The sequence below is a fragment of the Lissotriton vulgaris genome, chromosome 12 (assembly GCF_964263255.1).
Source record: "Lissotriton vulgaris chromosome 12, aLisVul1.2, whole genome shotgun sequence".
Classification (NCBI taxonomy): Eukaryota; Metazoa; Chordata; class Amphibia; order Caudata; family Salamandridae; genus Lissotriton; species Lissotriton vulgaris.
In genome coordinates, this window is record NC_141700.1 from 30,523,920 (window position 1) to 30,540,638 (window position 16,719).

Consider the following 16,719-nt stretch of genomic DNA (forward strand, 5'->3'; position numbering starts at 1 on the left):
CTCCTGAGAGCAGGACTCTCACCCCTGGAGGCCAGAAACGTGTCTGCGGTGGCAGGCTGGACTGGACCGGTCAGCAGGCACGCTAGAGGGCTGGTACGTTTCACGGGGCCCCTAAGGTACACTCTGGGTGCGTGCATTAATAGATACATCCCTGGAAACAGTGTGAGTTTAATAATACCAGGTGTTTGATACCAAACACCATATGTTTGTTGTTGTTTGTTTTGGAATTTATATAGCGCACTACTTACCCGTAGGGTCCCAAGGCGCTTCAACCGCTGCGAAACCCTTCCTGGCTTCCCTGAGAGATGGTCCCTTAATGGGTATCTCCAGGGTGAGACCAGGCATCCCCGGCGGTCTGGTGGGGCCGTTAGTGAAGATGAGGCAAGCTAATGCCCAGAGTTGCCGAGTGTGATCGCTGATCAGAGTGGGCACCGAGGCGAGAGAATTATCGAGTCCGCTGACCCTAGTCCAGAAACCTGCCGCGCCGGGAATCGAACCCTGGTCCCGGGCCGTCCTCTGCTCTCGGGTCTGCCGCCTCTAACCAGTGAGCCACACTACTTCACTGTTTCAGTGAAGCCATTATGTAGCTGGGATACTCGGTCTGACCAGTGCCCAGTGCATGCCTTAAGATGGCTCCTCTGCTCACTGGAAAAATCTAGTAAAAGAACTAAAGATCTCAGGGGCCCCCTGCTCATGCAGATATGTCCTCACATAAAATATAATGCACCCTGCTTTAGGGCTCAAAGGCCTGCTGAAGGGGTGACATTATAGTACATGCAGTGACTGTGGCATTACACACAAAAGTGTGTCGTGTTCTCACATAGGGTTTTCACCATGTCACGCAGCCTGCAATGACCGTCTGTGTGGCATGTGTGTGTGGGTTCCTTACTGCCCTCTGTGACTCTCTTTAGCACTCACGTACTAGGTATCTGTGGTACCATTTACCAGGAACATACAGGGGTGCTAAAGTGCTTAGCCAATCATAGCACAATAAGACAACACCTTGTTTCGGGGGGCGTGGCTAACTGCCAACAAGGATGGTCGCAGCCTAGAGAGGCTCCCAATCCCACTGCCCGTAATCCGTAAAAATTATCCTTCAGCCAGCTTGGGACCCCCGTGGAAGAACGGGTAACCCCAAGTAACATACTGACGCCTGCTCCGGTGCTACGAGAGTGCCGATTGCCGAGCCGGGAGAGGCGCGAAAGACTGGCGAACATCCAGAGACCTGAGGCGCAAGATGGCGGCGTCCTCGCAGCTGGCGGAATGATAGACCCTGCGGCGCGGACCCTGTGGCCCGACTGCGGCGACCAGAGTGCTGCCCGATGGTCTTGAGGGGTGCGGGCCCGGCAGATACGGCCTACGACCCCCCACTTCACGGAGGACGGACACTGGGGAGCCGCTCGCGGTGCCCCGACAACCCCGGTGCAGCTCCTCCCCACCCGGGGGATGAAAATCGAGGCCCCGGCGTCATCTGGGCCTAACATCCCGACGAGGGGGCAGACCTGAACCGCCCAGACCGGGCCCGGGGGGACCGTGCTTGCCGGACCAGACCTCCGGAGCTGTACGGAGTCCGCCGGACCAGCGCCACGAGACCCAGCCAGGAGGGAGGAAATCTGCCAGAGCCCCGACTCTAATGACACGGGGGCTCCGCCAGAAGGGCACGAACGGGAGGAGACACCCTGGAGGCCTAAGGGGTAGGACGGCGATATCCCCGCAGCTCATTGAATACTAGCGGCTGCAGCGCCGACCCAGTCTGCTGTGCCCGGCTCGCGTGTCGGAGGCTCTGAGGAAGGTGGGCCCTAGACCATTCCGACAGGGCACCCGGCGGCCCGGATGCAGCTCTGGCCCTCCCGGGGGCCGTAAATCGAGACTCCGGCTTCGCTGCGGCCTAGCCCTAACAGGAGGGGAACACCTGCTGAACCGTGCCCCACTCCCCAACAGGGGATCTTTGGACCGGAGCCCCGGGGACCACAGAGGCGAGAAGAAGCTCGGAAAGCCCCGACCCCTGGAATACAGGAGCCGTGCCTGACTTGACCGCGAGGAGGACGCGAGCGCCCCGTCCTCACTGGAGCCCGCGACTGCTGCTGGCACTGGGAGGCGGCCTGGCTTCGTTGACACGGGGCCTACAAGACCACGCTACATTGCACACCTCCGGCCCACCTGGCAGCCGATTCCCCTGCAGAGCGACCGGCCCGAACAAGGACAGTCGAGCCCCCCGGTTTGCCCGGTGGGCGCCCAGGTGGCGGAGCCCGGAGCGAGGAGGCCTTAGCCGGGCCTGACTTTCCTGGAGAAGCCGGTGATCACGGACCCCCACCACCGCAAGTATGAACCTAGGACATTTATCCAGATTTGCCCTGATCCAACAGGCGAACCAGGTACATTATTGAGGGGAGCGGGAACTGGAGGGGGTGGCCCGGTGAAGCTGCGGCGTAAGAGGGTGGTACCTACCGCACCTGAGGACAGGGGTGGGCCGCGACAATTGCGCTGACGCCCAGCAGCGGAACGGAGGTAGATCTATGGAGGGCCAAGTGAGCTTCAACGAGTAGGCACCGGCGAGGCTGTGTGCCCTCCTAGACCGGTTCCAGTCTCTGCAGCGAGGACTAAGAGCTAGCTACCCTGTGGTGAAAGGGGGCACGAAAGAACAATTTGGGTGAACCCTGCCTACTCAGCCACTGACAATCTGCGGAGGTCGCACCGGACACCCCGGCCTGCCCCAAGACCCCGGCTTGCAGCAACTGGTGCACAATGGGAAAACCGAAAGGGGCACGGGGGATGGCAGCCCCGCTACGGAGACACCTAAGGACACCCCTCAATCCACAACAGACCTGCAACAAATGCAAGACCGGATCCTGCAAGCTATCGCAGCCACAAAAGACGCCTTGCATCAAGACATTGTACAGGTATCAACGGGATTGGGGCTCCTACGGGCTGAGCACGCAAAACTGGCAGACAGGGTCAAGGAGGCGGAGGGCACCATAAAAGACATTGTACCTGCTCACAAATCGATGGAGGGGCGGCTCACGGTGGCGCTAGACCGCATACAAGTGCTAGAAAGGCGGGCTGAGGATGCAGAAAACCGCAGCCGGCGGAACAACGTACGCCTAGTGGGCCTTCCGGAAAAAAAAGAGGGTACGGACATGGTGGGATACCTGGATGATTGGCTAAGGACTGTGGTGGCCCTGGAGGGACTTTCCCCCTTTTTCACGTTGGAGCGAGCACACCGAGTCCCGTCCAGGCCCCCGAAGCCGGGTCTGCTGCCCCGCCCTGTGGTCATCAAGCTGCTACACTACAAAGACAGGGACTGGCTATTGCAGCGGGCCAGAGATGCAGGTCCCTTTCAGGTGGACAACAGCAATGTGACCCTATTCCCAGACTACACATTTGAAACTCAGAAAATGCGCGCCTCTTTTCTCTCAATCAAAAAGGAGCTGCGCACGGAAGGCTTACAATATTCTCTGCTGTTCCCAGCTAGGCTCCGAGTCGTAGTGGATGAGAAAGCTCAATTCTTTGAAACAGCGGCAGAGTCATGGACCTGGTGGGACTCTTACAAAGCAGGCACGGACGGAGCGCGATACAGGGCCGAGGAGGAGCGTAAGAGGCAAACAGTGAGAAAGTCGAGAAGGCTCCGGGGGCGGAGGCAGGGCTCCAGAAAACCGACAGAATCCCAAACAGGAGAAGAACGGAGGGCAGCACTGCAAGCAGTAAAGGATGTTTCGGGCACGGCACTGACCCAATCGGGGAGGGAGTTGGGTTCGGAGGCCCAGGGAACGGGCTCAGAGACTGAGCTATCGGAAATGGGGAATGCGAGAGGCCCGAGAGTCACACCGCAGACGGCAGAAGAAATCATTGGCAACTGAGCCATGGACATGTCTGCATGATACCGAGGGCGGCACTTTGAGCGACCTCTACGAACATTGGGGCAGGCCACTGTTAGTCTGATGCATCGTAAGTTACTTTGAGTATTGAAGGGCGGGGGTACGGAGACGAAGTTTGAAGGTACCAGTAGTTAGCTCACACTCCCCAGGGCCCATAAGGCCTCCGTAGTACAACCTACGGATTAAGTTGAGTTGAGAGTACGTTTTCTCAACAGTTTGGATGGGAGCGACTCTATTGCAGTTAGGTCCTGTTCTCGGGGGGAGGGGGCCTGGAGTGGTTGGGGGGACTCCAGGCATTGTTCAGAGAGGGGAAGCGTGGGGAATGTTGGGGGAGGGTGGGATTGGTGTCGAACCTTTCGTCTGGGCGCGGACCGTGCTTGCACTGAACCGAACACAATGGGACTATGGCTAATGTGGGATCATTGCAATGTGTGTCTTGGAACGTACGGGGATTGAACACAATGACTAGGAGGCATAAGATCCACTCTTATCTAGTCCGCAGGGGGGTACGCAAATCATAGCTTCCTTCAGGAAACTCATCTAACGAAGGGAGAGGGAATAGCGCTGCAGCGTAGATGGAGGGGCCACCTGTATTTCACGACATATTCGCCCTTTGCTAGGGGGGTGCTAATTTGGATACGGGCGGGCACCCCTTTCTAAGTCACTAGGCACACTGTGGACCCAGAGGGGAGGTATGTGGCGGTTGAGGGCCTTCTCAGGGGGCGACGTATAGTGCTCACCAGCGTCTATGCGCCAAATGTGGACCAGACAGCGTACTTTGCAAGACTCTCTAGAATGCTAGCCAGCTACTTTACCGGTCCCGTGCTAATAGGGGGGGACTTCAATTCAATCGTAGACACCACTCTGGATAGGTCACACCCGCCGCTGCAGTCATCCCCAGTACACAGATTAGCGAAACACAGACTAGAATGGCAGGGGAAATGGAACTTATCAGACGTCTGGCGGGTGCAACAACCGAGAGAGCGGGATTACTCGTTCTACTCCAGCATCCACGACCTTCATGTTCGCCTTGACGCCTTTCTATGCTCACAGACGGTACTCCCGACAGTGGCCCGGACTGAATATCTGTCACGCACGATATCCGACCATAACCCCCTACTTTTAACGCTACATTGGATGAACGAAACCCCATGGATTCCGACGTGGCGGCTGCGGCCGGACACGCTGTACGACCCGCCCTTTCGAGAAGCGTTGGGAGACAGGATCTCTCAATATTTTGCAGAGAATGAGGGTACCGCCTCATCCAGGGCCATGGAGTGGGGCGCGTTTAAAATAGTAGTGAGAGGGCACTGCATAGGGAAATTTGCGGGAGCACGCAGGACGCTCATAGATGACCTGGAAAAAGCTGAGCAGAGGCTGAGGGAGGCAGAGGAGGAGCGCCCCAATCGCCCTGATCTTCAGGGGAGAGTCAGCGAGGCGCGAGAGGCAGTGGCGGTGGAGGTGGAGCGCCTTCGCTGCTTCGACTATAGGACGTATCTAACAAAGACCTTAGCAGAGGGAGACAAAACCGGCACACTATTGGCCTGGTTGGCAAACCCCAGCCGGAGCAGCCAGCCGATAATGACCCTTAAGGGGAGTGGGGGCGACATCTACAGGACGCAGCCGGATATACTGGCCTGCTTTAGATCCTATTACGAGACGTTGTATAGAAGCGAGCTACAGAACCAGAATGAAGCAATGGAGGCCTTTCTGGCCGACCTACAACTGCCCCAACTGGAACAGGACGAAGCTGAAACCCTAGGCAGACCGGGCAGAAATTAGAGGAGCAATAAAGCGCATGGCGCGTAACAAAACACTGGGAATAGACGGATTGCCCATTTAATTTTATGGGAAATACCTGGACCAACTGGCCCGAGACTTCAAATCATATATAACGAGGCTAGAGATAGGGGCAGCCTTCCCCGCTCCATGCGCGAAGCCATATTGATCCCCTTGTTAAAGCCCCGGAGAGAAAGTACGGACCCGGCGTCCTACCGTCCACTATCCATGTTGACGACAGACTACAAGATCCTGAGTACAATACTAGCTACCAGACTGTTGGCCCACATGCAAGACCTGATCCACAAAGACCAGTCGGGATTTATACCCACAAGGAACACGACATACAATATCCGTAGACTCATCAGGCTGATGGATGCCCCACCGCCTGATGCACGGGCTCCCCTGGTACTAGCGGTTGACATAGAGAAGGCCTTCAACAGCCTGGAGTGGGATTACCTCTATAGAGTGATGAGGAGTTTTGGATTGGGAGAAGGATATATAGGATGGACGAAGGTACTATACTCGTTAGCGAAGGCCAGAGTGAGGGTCGGACCCTTCGTGTCTGACCAATACGAAGTGAATCGGGGTACCAGACAGGGGTGTGCCCTTTCCCCCTGCTGTTTGCACTCGCCGTGGAACCTCTAGCGGCAATGGCTAGGCGGGGCGTACACTGCAACGGGTTGGAAACAGGTGGAGCACACCACTTTGTAGGAGAGTAGGGTCTGCTATCCTATGGTCACCCCAAATTTTTGCTTTTTGCTTCACTGGTTTCTGACTTAATGTGGCTGTGGGCCTGCTAATCAGACCCACAGCCTGCTGTTCTCTCTCTAAATTACTGCCAATGCACTCTAGGTGCATTACGAATTGGAACTGGTTCACCTTATGAGCCCCTGTAATAGTGCACCCTAGGTGCCCAGGGCATAGGTGTATCCAAGGCCTACCAGGGGCTGCAGCACGTATTGTGCCACCCCTGGCCTGGCCTCCATAATTGACACAACTGGCTGATCACTCAGCTGGGGTAAGTCGGTGTAACCACCTCTTACTTAGGTACAGTATGCCTGTGCCTAACCCTAAACTGGACACATACGTTCCTATCAGCCACTCCTATGGAAGGCCTCATCAATCCTGGAGGCAGAGTGCTTGGAAATATGTGAGATGGTGCTCTAGCATGAGCTGAGCCTATCTGCAGCGGTCGGGAACAACTCCCTAAGCTGTTCCGGGATATTGCCATACCATATACTCTTAAGTGCATTATAATCCTCGCGGTTAAATGCTATCTTTGGTTTGGCTTTATCAAAACATGTCGAGTAAGGTGTCATACGAATTGGAATACTATCCCCTCGCCAATTCTGGCGACGGGGATAGCATTCCACCCTTCTAGAGGGACACGACATGTGTGTAGCCTTAACCCCGGTTAAAGTTAAACAGAGCCTCAGCTTCACAAAATGGACGCTGCCACCACAGACACAAGTCTGGCCTCCTGCTGCTGACCGAAACTCGGCAGATGGTGGCCTGGACAAAGGGTTTCCTGCCTTGGGAGGTGCGAGCACCACCCCAGACAGGATTTTGTGTATTGGGTAGGACAGGGCTGAATAGAATGAGACATGCCCGGGGCACACAAGGTGTCCCCGTGCATAGGCCAGCCCAAACCGGTTCTGGGGCCTTCCAGCCCCAGTCCTGGCGCGGAGCTGGACAAAGGAAAGGGGGTGTAACCGCCCCCCTTCCTGGTTCCTCCCAGAGGAGGGACCTAGTAGGTGATCCACCCCCTAGATTGGAATAAGAGGGGGAGCAGTGCCATTGCACAGCAGATCATCCCGAAATCAACTTAAAACTAAGAAGAAGACTGGACTTCGACATTCTGCTGCACAGAAGACTGAAGAAGAATCTCCCTTGTGGCCAAGGAGTGACCACCCTGTGAACACAGGTACCAACCAGCAACTCGACGTCTGCTTTGCCGCCGCCTCCCGCCGGAGACCGAGCCCAGAGCCCGACAAGAACCAGACTCCCAGACCTCTCAGAGCCCGATCCACAGTCCCTGCGAAGAAGGGACCCGTGGAGGCACCGAGTGACGTGGGACCGGACCTCTTGAAAGACACTCGAAAAGCTGACTGCGCAGCTTCTGAGGCATCCTCGACGTTGTGCTTTGGGGATTGAGAACCCCCACCACCGAGCAGCCCTTGCACCGAAGATCAGCCCCCCAGCATCTCCACGATCTGCGTGGGGCCCTTTTGCACTGTGCCACTCGACGCGCCATCCCGGCCACTAGCCACGCGGCCAGCGGCCATCTTGGCGACGAACCCGAAGATTTAAACAGCAGGTCTGGTTGCTCCAGACCTACCCAAGCTCCTGTGAAAAGGAGCACCCGCTCTGACCTTGCTGGTCCGAGTGAACAGCATCTTTCGACTTCTGCGTGGCTTGCATTTGCCAAGGCCTGTTTGCTCCGATCAGGTCGCCGACACCGCCAACAGCGAGAAGCCTACGTGGGACAGCTCGTGACCAACTCCTGGACGTCCTCGACCCCGGGTATCCACGTGGCTGCAGAAAGAAGCTACCCGACAACGCCTGTTTGCACCCGACATCGCCTGGTTCCAATCTGGTTCCACGGTAGTCACTGGCTAGTGACTTTGAACACTGTCCCCTCTGCTTTCAGGTCTTCAACTCTTCCGATCCACCCTTGGATCCACCGGAACTCTTCTCATCGAGCCGCCTGCAGCATCTTCAGCTCCAAGCACCATCGACCAGCGTGACGAAACCCGACACATCTTCGACCCTGTGCACCCGCTTCCTGTGGGTGAGGTAACTCAGCTCCGCCAGTGCTCCTGCACTGGTACACATCCCAAGGGCCTGTGTTTTAAGTTTCAGCTCCGTAGGTCACTCGGAAGGTTCCTAACTTTCTAACTTTGTGCTTTTTACGCACCATAGACTTTGTATTGAGAAGTGCGTGCACTTTGAACACTGCACCCGAGTCCCGTGGGCCTTTCCCGACTTAGTTAACTCCAGTCTCGAATAGCTCCAGCGATTCCCAAGGCCCTAGGCCTCTTCACTTTCCTTTAGGTATCTCTTATACCACTTATTTAGTATATGGTTTAGGTGGCCCCTAGGGCTCATCCATATTGTGCAACTTTTGTGTATTTTAAACTGTCTTGTGATTTAACGCTTGTGCTTCTGTGCTCATAAAGAGTCCAGGGGATTTTAATAGTTAATAAATCAATATATATTTTCAATATATATCTGTGTGGTGTCCCTTTCATTTGGTATTCAAGGGGGTTGTGTATGGTATAACAGCTGGCTTCACATGCCTTTCAGAGTTTAGCCTAAGACTGCTTTGTCCACGTTACCACTAGGATAACTGGTCTACAAGGTTGAATTACAACCATCATCATAAGGGTTGCTTGGCATGGTACAAAGTGATCACTAGAATTAGTGAGCATTATATACCAGGCCAACTTCTCACATTGGTGGCAGCGGTGGGATCTGAGCTTGCTGTTGTTTTACCATTACAATCTTTGAGATTATCATCTGAAAGATCACACAGGTACCTGCTAGGTACATATAAAACAAGACTAGTATACTTAAGTTCTACTGAACTTAGTTGTTGTAGAGCAAAGGGAGTAGCACACCCTAGCTACAACTACTAGATAGGTTTAGTAGGTAAACACCAGTGTAGGTAGATTGCAACACATCCACCCACACTAGAGCAATGTCTGGAACAGAGGGGTCCAGTGGACTTACTCCTGTTGAGAGTGACCCTCCAAGGGCACCATCCCAGTTTGCTATTTTTCCTTTTAAGGAACTAAGACAGCTTTGTGTCTTAAGGGGTCTGAAGACAGGGCCTTCCCCTACTGCAGACCACCTAAGAGAGCTTTTGGATCAGTCTGAAGCTCTAAAGACCTCTAAAGCAAACCCCACAGGGAATGCTGAAGGAGGCCATCCTTCAGAGGATGACACTGTAGACACCCCTACCCCTATCATCCTAGTAGATGAGGAAGCCTCCACCACTGGAGCTCCTCAAGTAGATGTAGAGGAAGAGGAAGAAGAAGAGGAGGAGGAGGTGGAGAGCAGTGAGTCAGATGATGACAGAGATAGTCAGGTGCTGGTCAGTAGACTGAACCAGGCTAACTTAAGTCAACTTGGGAATGAATCAGGTAACAACCCATTCAGACCCCCAGGTGGACTTAACCAGGGCCATAGGAGGAGAAGGCATCACTCAGGTGAATCCAATACCTCCCATGTCTCTAGAGGCTCTCATGGTCACTCCAGAAAGGAGATGACTAGCCCTCAGAGAAGGGAACATGAGGCCAAGATGAGAGAGGCTGAGCTTAGGATCCAGAGGCAAGAGTTAGAGGTTGCCCTGGCTAAGGAGAAACTTGCTAGAGCAAGACAGCCTAGAGAGAGTGGGGTAATAGAACCCACTGGTGGCAGCAATATCCACAAGGATAAAGACAGGTCTTTTGATAATAGAAACCTGAGTAAGATTGTGCCCCCCTACAAAGCTGGGGATGACATCCATAAATGGATTACTGCAATGGAGAGAGCCTGCAGAGTACAGCAGATCCCTCAGGAGCAGTGGGCAGCAATCTTGTGGCTCTCCTTTGAAGGTAGAGGCCGAGACAGACTCCTCACAGTTAGTGATGGGGATTCTAGAAACTACCTGGTCCTGAAGAGTGCTCTGATTGATGGGTTAGGCTTAACCACTGAACAGTACAGGTTAATGTTCAGAGATACCCAGAAGACACAGACTCAGGACTGGTCTGAATTTGTTGAGTGTGCCACTAAGGCTCTGGAGGGATGGTTGCTGGGAAGCAAGGTTACAGACTATGAAGGATTGTATAATTTGCTGATGAGAGAACAAATTTTAAATAATTGTCAGAACCAGCAGTTGCATCAACATTTGGTTGACTCAGATTTGACCTCTCCCCAAGAATTGGGAAAGAGGGCAGATAAATGGGTAAGAACCAGAGTTAAGCAAAAGAACCAGAACCAGAACCAGGGTGGTGACCAGAAGAAAACAGACCAGAAGGGTGGGGAGCAGAAAGCTAAAGACCAGAAGTCTTCAACAGGGCCCCAAACTGAGACAGAGGGTGGGTCCCAAACTTCCAAGAAGAAGAAGAAAGAAGGTCAGAAGAAACCCTGGTGTAAAACTTGTAAGAACACCTCTCACTGGACAAGTGAGTGTAAAAAGGGTGGAGCCCCCAGCACTGCAGCCCCTAAGGCACCTGCACCCACTAGTACAGTTAGCAGTGCTGGTCCTCAAGCCAAGGGTTTAGTGGGAATCACTTTGGGAACTGAAGGAGATTCTGACCTAGTCAGAACCCTTACACAGGCTGTTCTGGTTTGTGAAGGGGACATAGATTTGACCCCTGACATAAGTCCCAGTAACCTGGGCAAATACAGACAGACACCTTTGATTAACAACAAAGTGGCTCAAGCTTACAGGGACACATGTGCCAGTGTCACTATGGTGACACCTAACTTTGTGGACCCTGGCCAATACATGCCAGGCGATGATTACCTGGTGACCAATGCCAGCAATGTCACTACTACCCATAGTGTGGCACTTGTTAACTTTTCCTGGGGAGGGGTAACTGGCCTAAAGAAAGTTGTGGTTAGTGCTGATCTCCCAGTAGAATGTTTGTTGGGCAATGACCTGGAGAACTCTCTATGGTCAGAAGTTGAGTACAGGACTCATGCAGAGATGTTAGGGATATCATCACATGTCCTTGCTGTGACCAGGTCACAGGCCAAAAAGTGCCTCTCTGAACCTCAGGTCTTGGATCCTGGAACAATGGACCAAGTACCTCCCAAGAAGAAGAACAGGAGGGTTAAGGCTGCGCCTTCCCAACTGCCTACAAGTGAGGATCAGGCTTCACAGGAAACTGATCTTGAGACCCCTGAAGGAACTGTCCCTGAAGAGCTTGAACCTGATCAGGTTGAGTTTCTGGGGACAGGGGGACCTTCTAGGGCAGACTTGGGGCAGGCTCAGTTAACCTGTCCTTCTCTTGAACCCCTCAGACAGCAGGCTGCTGCTGAGGCTGCTGGGAATGCACAAGGTGCCCATAAAGTATATTGGGACGATGGACTCCTTTATTCAGAGGCTAGAGACCCCAAGCCTGGTGCTACCAGGAGGTTGGTTATACCTCTGCAATTTAGGGGCTTCCTACTCACCTTGGCCCATGATATTCCTTTAGCAGGACACCTAGGCCAGAACAAGACTTGGGACAGGCTTGTCCCTCACTTTCACTGGCCTCACATGTCTGAAGACACCAAGGAGTTTTGTCGCTCCTGTGAAACCTGCCAAGCCAGTGGTAAAGCAGGTGGAACAACAAAGGCCCCCCTGATACCACTACCTGTGGTGGGGGTTCCCTTTGAGAGAGTGGGGATTGATATTGTTGGTCCAATGGATCCCCCTACAGCATCTGGGCACAGATTCATACTGGTGGTAGTGGATCATGCCACCAGGTACCCAGAGGCAATTCCCCTTAGGACCACAACAGCTCCTGTTGTGGCCAGGGCCTTACTTGGAGTTTTCTCCAGAGTGGGGTTTCCTAAGGAGGTAATATCCGATAGAGGTACTAACTTCATGTCTGGATATTTGACAGCTATGTGGAAGGAATGTGGTGTGAACTACAAGTTCACCACTCCTTATCACCCACAATGCAATGGGCTTGTTGAGAGATTTAACAAGACCCTAAAGGGCATGATTAAAGGATTACCTGAAAAGCTCAGGCGAAGATGGGACATCCTTCTGCCCTGCCTTTTGTTCGCTTACAGAGAGGTCCCTCAAAAGGGGGTTGGCTTCAGCCCCTTTGAATTGTTGTTTGGGCACCCTGTAAGAGGACCCCTGTGTCTTGTGAAGGAAGGATGGGAGTTACCTCTCAAAAAGCCTAAACAGGACATAGTGGACTATGTACTTGGTCTCCGCTCCAGGATGGCAGAGTACATGGAAAAGGCATCCAAAAACCTTGAGGCTAGCCAAGAATTACAAAAAGCTTGGCATGACCAAAAGGCTGTCCTTGTTGAGTTTCAGCCTGGACAGAAGGTATGGGTGTTGGAGCCAGTGGCCCCAGCAGCACTCCAAGACAAATGGTCTGGACCCCATACAATTCTGGAAAAGAAGGGAGAGGTTACCTACTTGGTGGACCTAGGAACTCCCAGGAGCCCCCACAGGGTGCTCCATGTGAACAGATTGAAGGCATATGTCAGCAGGGCAGACATGGGCTTGCTCATGGCTACAGATGAGGGACAGGAGGAAGAGAGTGACCCTCTCCCAGACCTGCTCACTCAGAACCCTGAGGATGGCTCAGTTGATGGTGTGGCCTTAGGTGGCAGCCTCACTGAACATCAGCAACATGACTGCAGACAAGTTCTACAGGCATACAGGCATATGTTCTCATTGACACCCAGTCAGACTAACTGGTGTACACATGTGGTGGACACTGGTGACAGTCTTCCTGTAAAGAGCAAGATTTACAGGCAACCTGACCACGTCAGGGACTGTATAAAGACTGAGGTGCAAAAGATGCTGGAATTAGGTGTCATTGAGCCTTCAGAGAGCCCCTGGGCTAGCCCAGTGGTTCTGGTCCCCAAACCTCACACCAAAGATGGCAAGAGAGAGATGAGGTTCTGTGTGGATTACAGAGGACTCAATGCTGTCACCAGGACAGATGCACACCCTATTCCAAGGGCAGATGAGCTCATTGACAAGTTGGCTTCTGCCAAATATTTGAGCACATTTGACTTAACAGCTGGCTACTGGCAAATCAGGTTAGCTGAGGAGTCTAAAGCCAAGACAGCATTTTCTACCCCTAGTGGGCATTATCAGTTTGTGGTGATGCCCTTTGGTTTGAAAAATGCACCTGCCACCTTCCAAAGGTTGGTGAACCAAGTCCTCACTGGGTTGGATGACTTTTGTGCAGCTTATCTGGACGATATTGCTGTCTTTAGCTCCACCTGGGAGGATCACCTGATCCACCTGAAGGAAGTGCTTGAGGCTCTGCAGAAGGCAGGCCTCACTATCAAGGCAACAAAGTGCCAGATAGGGCAGAGCAAGGTTGTATACCTGGGCCACCTTGTAGGTGGAGGCCAAGTTCAACCACTGGAGAGTAAGATCCAGACCATCAAGGACTGGTCCCCTCCAACTACCCAGACTCAGGTCAGAGCTTTCTTGGGCCTGACTGGGTACTACAGGAAGTTTGTTAAGAACTATGGGTCCATTGTGACTCCTCTTAATGATCTGACATCCAAGAAGATGCCCAAAAAGGTTCAGTGGACAGAAATCTGTCAAAAGGCATTTGATGACCTGAAGAAGGCCATGTGCTCTGCACCTATCCTGAAGAGTCCTGACTACTCAAGAGAGTTCATTGTCCAAACAGATGCTTCTGAGTTGGGAGTGGGAGCAGTGCTTTCACAGCTTAATGTAGATGGCCAGGACCAGCCCATTGCTTTCATTAGCAGAAGGCTGACCCCCAGAGAGAAACGTTGGTCAGCTATAGAGAGGGAGGCCTTTGCTGTGGTGTGGGCCCTGAAGAAGTTGAGACCATACTTATTTGGCACTCACTTCAAGATTCAGACCGACCATAAGCCCCTCCTATGGCTTAATCAGATGAAGGGTGAAAACCCCAAACTACTCAGGTGGTCCATTTCCCTACAGGGGATGGACTTTACAGTGGAGCACCGCCCAGGGACTGACCATGGCAACGCAGATGGTCTCTCCAGGTACTTCCACTTAGAACATGAAGACACAACTGGTCAAGGTTAGTCTAATGTCCCTGCGTTTGGGGGGGGGTTATGTAGGAGAGTAGGGTCTGCTATCCTATGGTCACCCCAAATTTTTGCTTTTTGCTTCACTGGTTTCTGACTTAATGTGGCTGTGGGCCTGCTAATCAGACCCACAGCCTGCTGTTCTCTCTCTAAATTACTGCCAATGCACTCTAGGTGCATTACGAATTGGAACTGGTTCACCTTATGAGCCCCTGTAATAGTGCACCCTAGGTGCCCAGGGCATAGGTGTATCCAAGGCCTACCAGGGGCTGCAGCACGTATTGTGCCACCCCTGGCCTGGCCTCCATAATTGACACAACTGGCTGATCACTCAGCTGGGGTAAGTCGGTGTAACCACCTCTTACTTAGGTACAGTATGCCTGTGCCTAACCCTAAACTGGACACATACGTTCCTATCAGCCACTCCTATGGAAGGCCTCATCAATCCTGGAGGCAGAGTGCTTGGAAATATGTGAGATGGTGCTCTAGCATGAGCTGAGCCTATCTGCAGCGGTCGGGAACAACTCCCTAAGCTGTTCCGGGATATTGCCATACCATATACTCTTAAGTGCATTATAATCCTCGCGGTTAAATGCTATCTTTGGTTTGGCTTTATCAAAACATGTCGAGTAAGGTGTCATACGAATTGGAATACTATCCCCTCGCCAATTCTGGCGACGGGGATAGCATTCCACCCTTCTAGAGGGACACGACATGTGTGTAGCCTTAACCCCGGTTAAAGTTAAACAGAGCCTCAGCTTCACAAAATGGACGCTGCCACCACAGACACAAGTCTGGCCTCCTGCTGCTGACCGAAACTCGGCAGATGGTGGCCTGGACAAAGGGTTTCCTGCCTTGGGAGGTGCGAGCACCACCCCAGACAGGATTTTGTGTATTGGGTAGGACAGGGCTGAATAGAATGAGACATGCCCGGGGCACACAAGGTGTCCCCGTGCATAGGCCAGCCCAAACCGGTTCTGGGGCCTTCCAGCCCCAGTCCTGGCGCGGAGCTGGACAAAGGAAAGGGGGTGTAACCGCCCCCCTTCCTGGTTCCTCCCAGAGGAGGGACCTAGTAGGTGATCCACCCCCTAGATTGGAATAAGAGGGGGAGCAGTGCCATTGCACAGCAGATCATCCCGAAATCAACTTAAAACTAAGAAGAAGACTGGACTTCGACATTCTGCTGCACAGAAGACTGAAGAAGAATCTCCCTTGTGGCCAAGGAGTGACCACCCTGTGAACACAGGTACCAACCAGCAACTCGACGTCTGCTTTGCCGCCGCCTCCCGCCGGAGACCGAGCCCAGAGCCCGACAAGAACCAGACTCCCAGACCTCTCAGAGCCCGATCCACAGTCCCTGCGAAGAAGGGACCCGTGGAGGCACCGAGTGACGTGGGACCGGACCTCTTGAAAGACACTCGAAAAGCTGACTGCGCAGCTTCTGAGGCATCCTCGACGTTGTGCTTTGGGGATTGAGAACCCCCACCACCGAGCAGCCCTTGCACCGAAGATCAGCCCCCCAGCATCTCCACGATCTGCGTGGGGCCCTTTTGCACTGTGCCACTCGACGCGCCATCCCGGCCACTAGCCACGCGGCCAGCGGCCATCTTGGCGACGAACCCGAAGATTTAAACAGCAGGTCTGGTTGCTCCAGACCTACCCAAGCTCCTGTGAAAAGGAGCACCCGCTCTGACCTTGCTGGTCCGAGTGAACAGCATCTTTCGACTTCTGCGTGGCTTGCATTTGCCAAGGCCTGTTTGCTCCGATCAGGTCGCCGACACCGCCAACAGCGAGAAGCCTACGTGGGACAGCTCGTGACCAACTCCTGGACGTCCTCGACCCCGGGTATCCACGTGGCTGCAGAAAGAAGCTACCCGACAACGCCTGTTTGCACCCGACATCGCCTGGTTCCAATCTGGTTCCACGGTAGTCACTGGCTAGTGACTTTGAACACTGTCCCCTCTGCTTTCAGGTCTTCAACTCTTCCGATCCACCCTTGGATCCACCGGAACTCTTCTCATCGAGCCGCCTGCAGCATCTTCAGCTCCAAGCACCATCGACCAGCGTGACGAAACCCGACACATCTTCGACCCTGTGCACCCGCTTCCTGTGGGTGAGGTAACTCAGCTCCGCCAGTGCTCCTGCACTGGTACACATCCCAAGGGCCTGTGTTTTAAGTTTCAGCTCCGTAGGTCACTCGGAAGGTTCCTAACTTTCTAACTTTGTGCTTTTTACGCACCATAGACTTTGTATTGAGAAGTGCGTGCACTTTGAACACTGCACCCGAGTCCCGTGGGCCTTT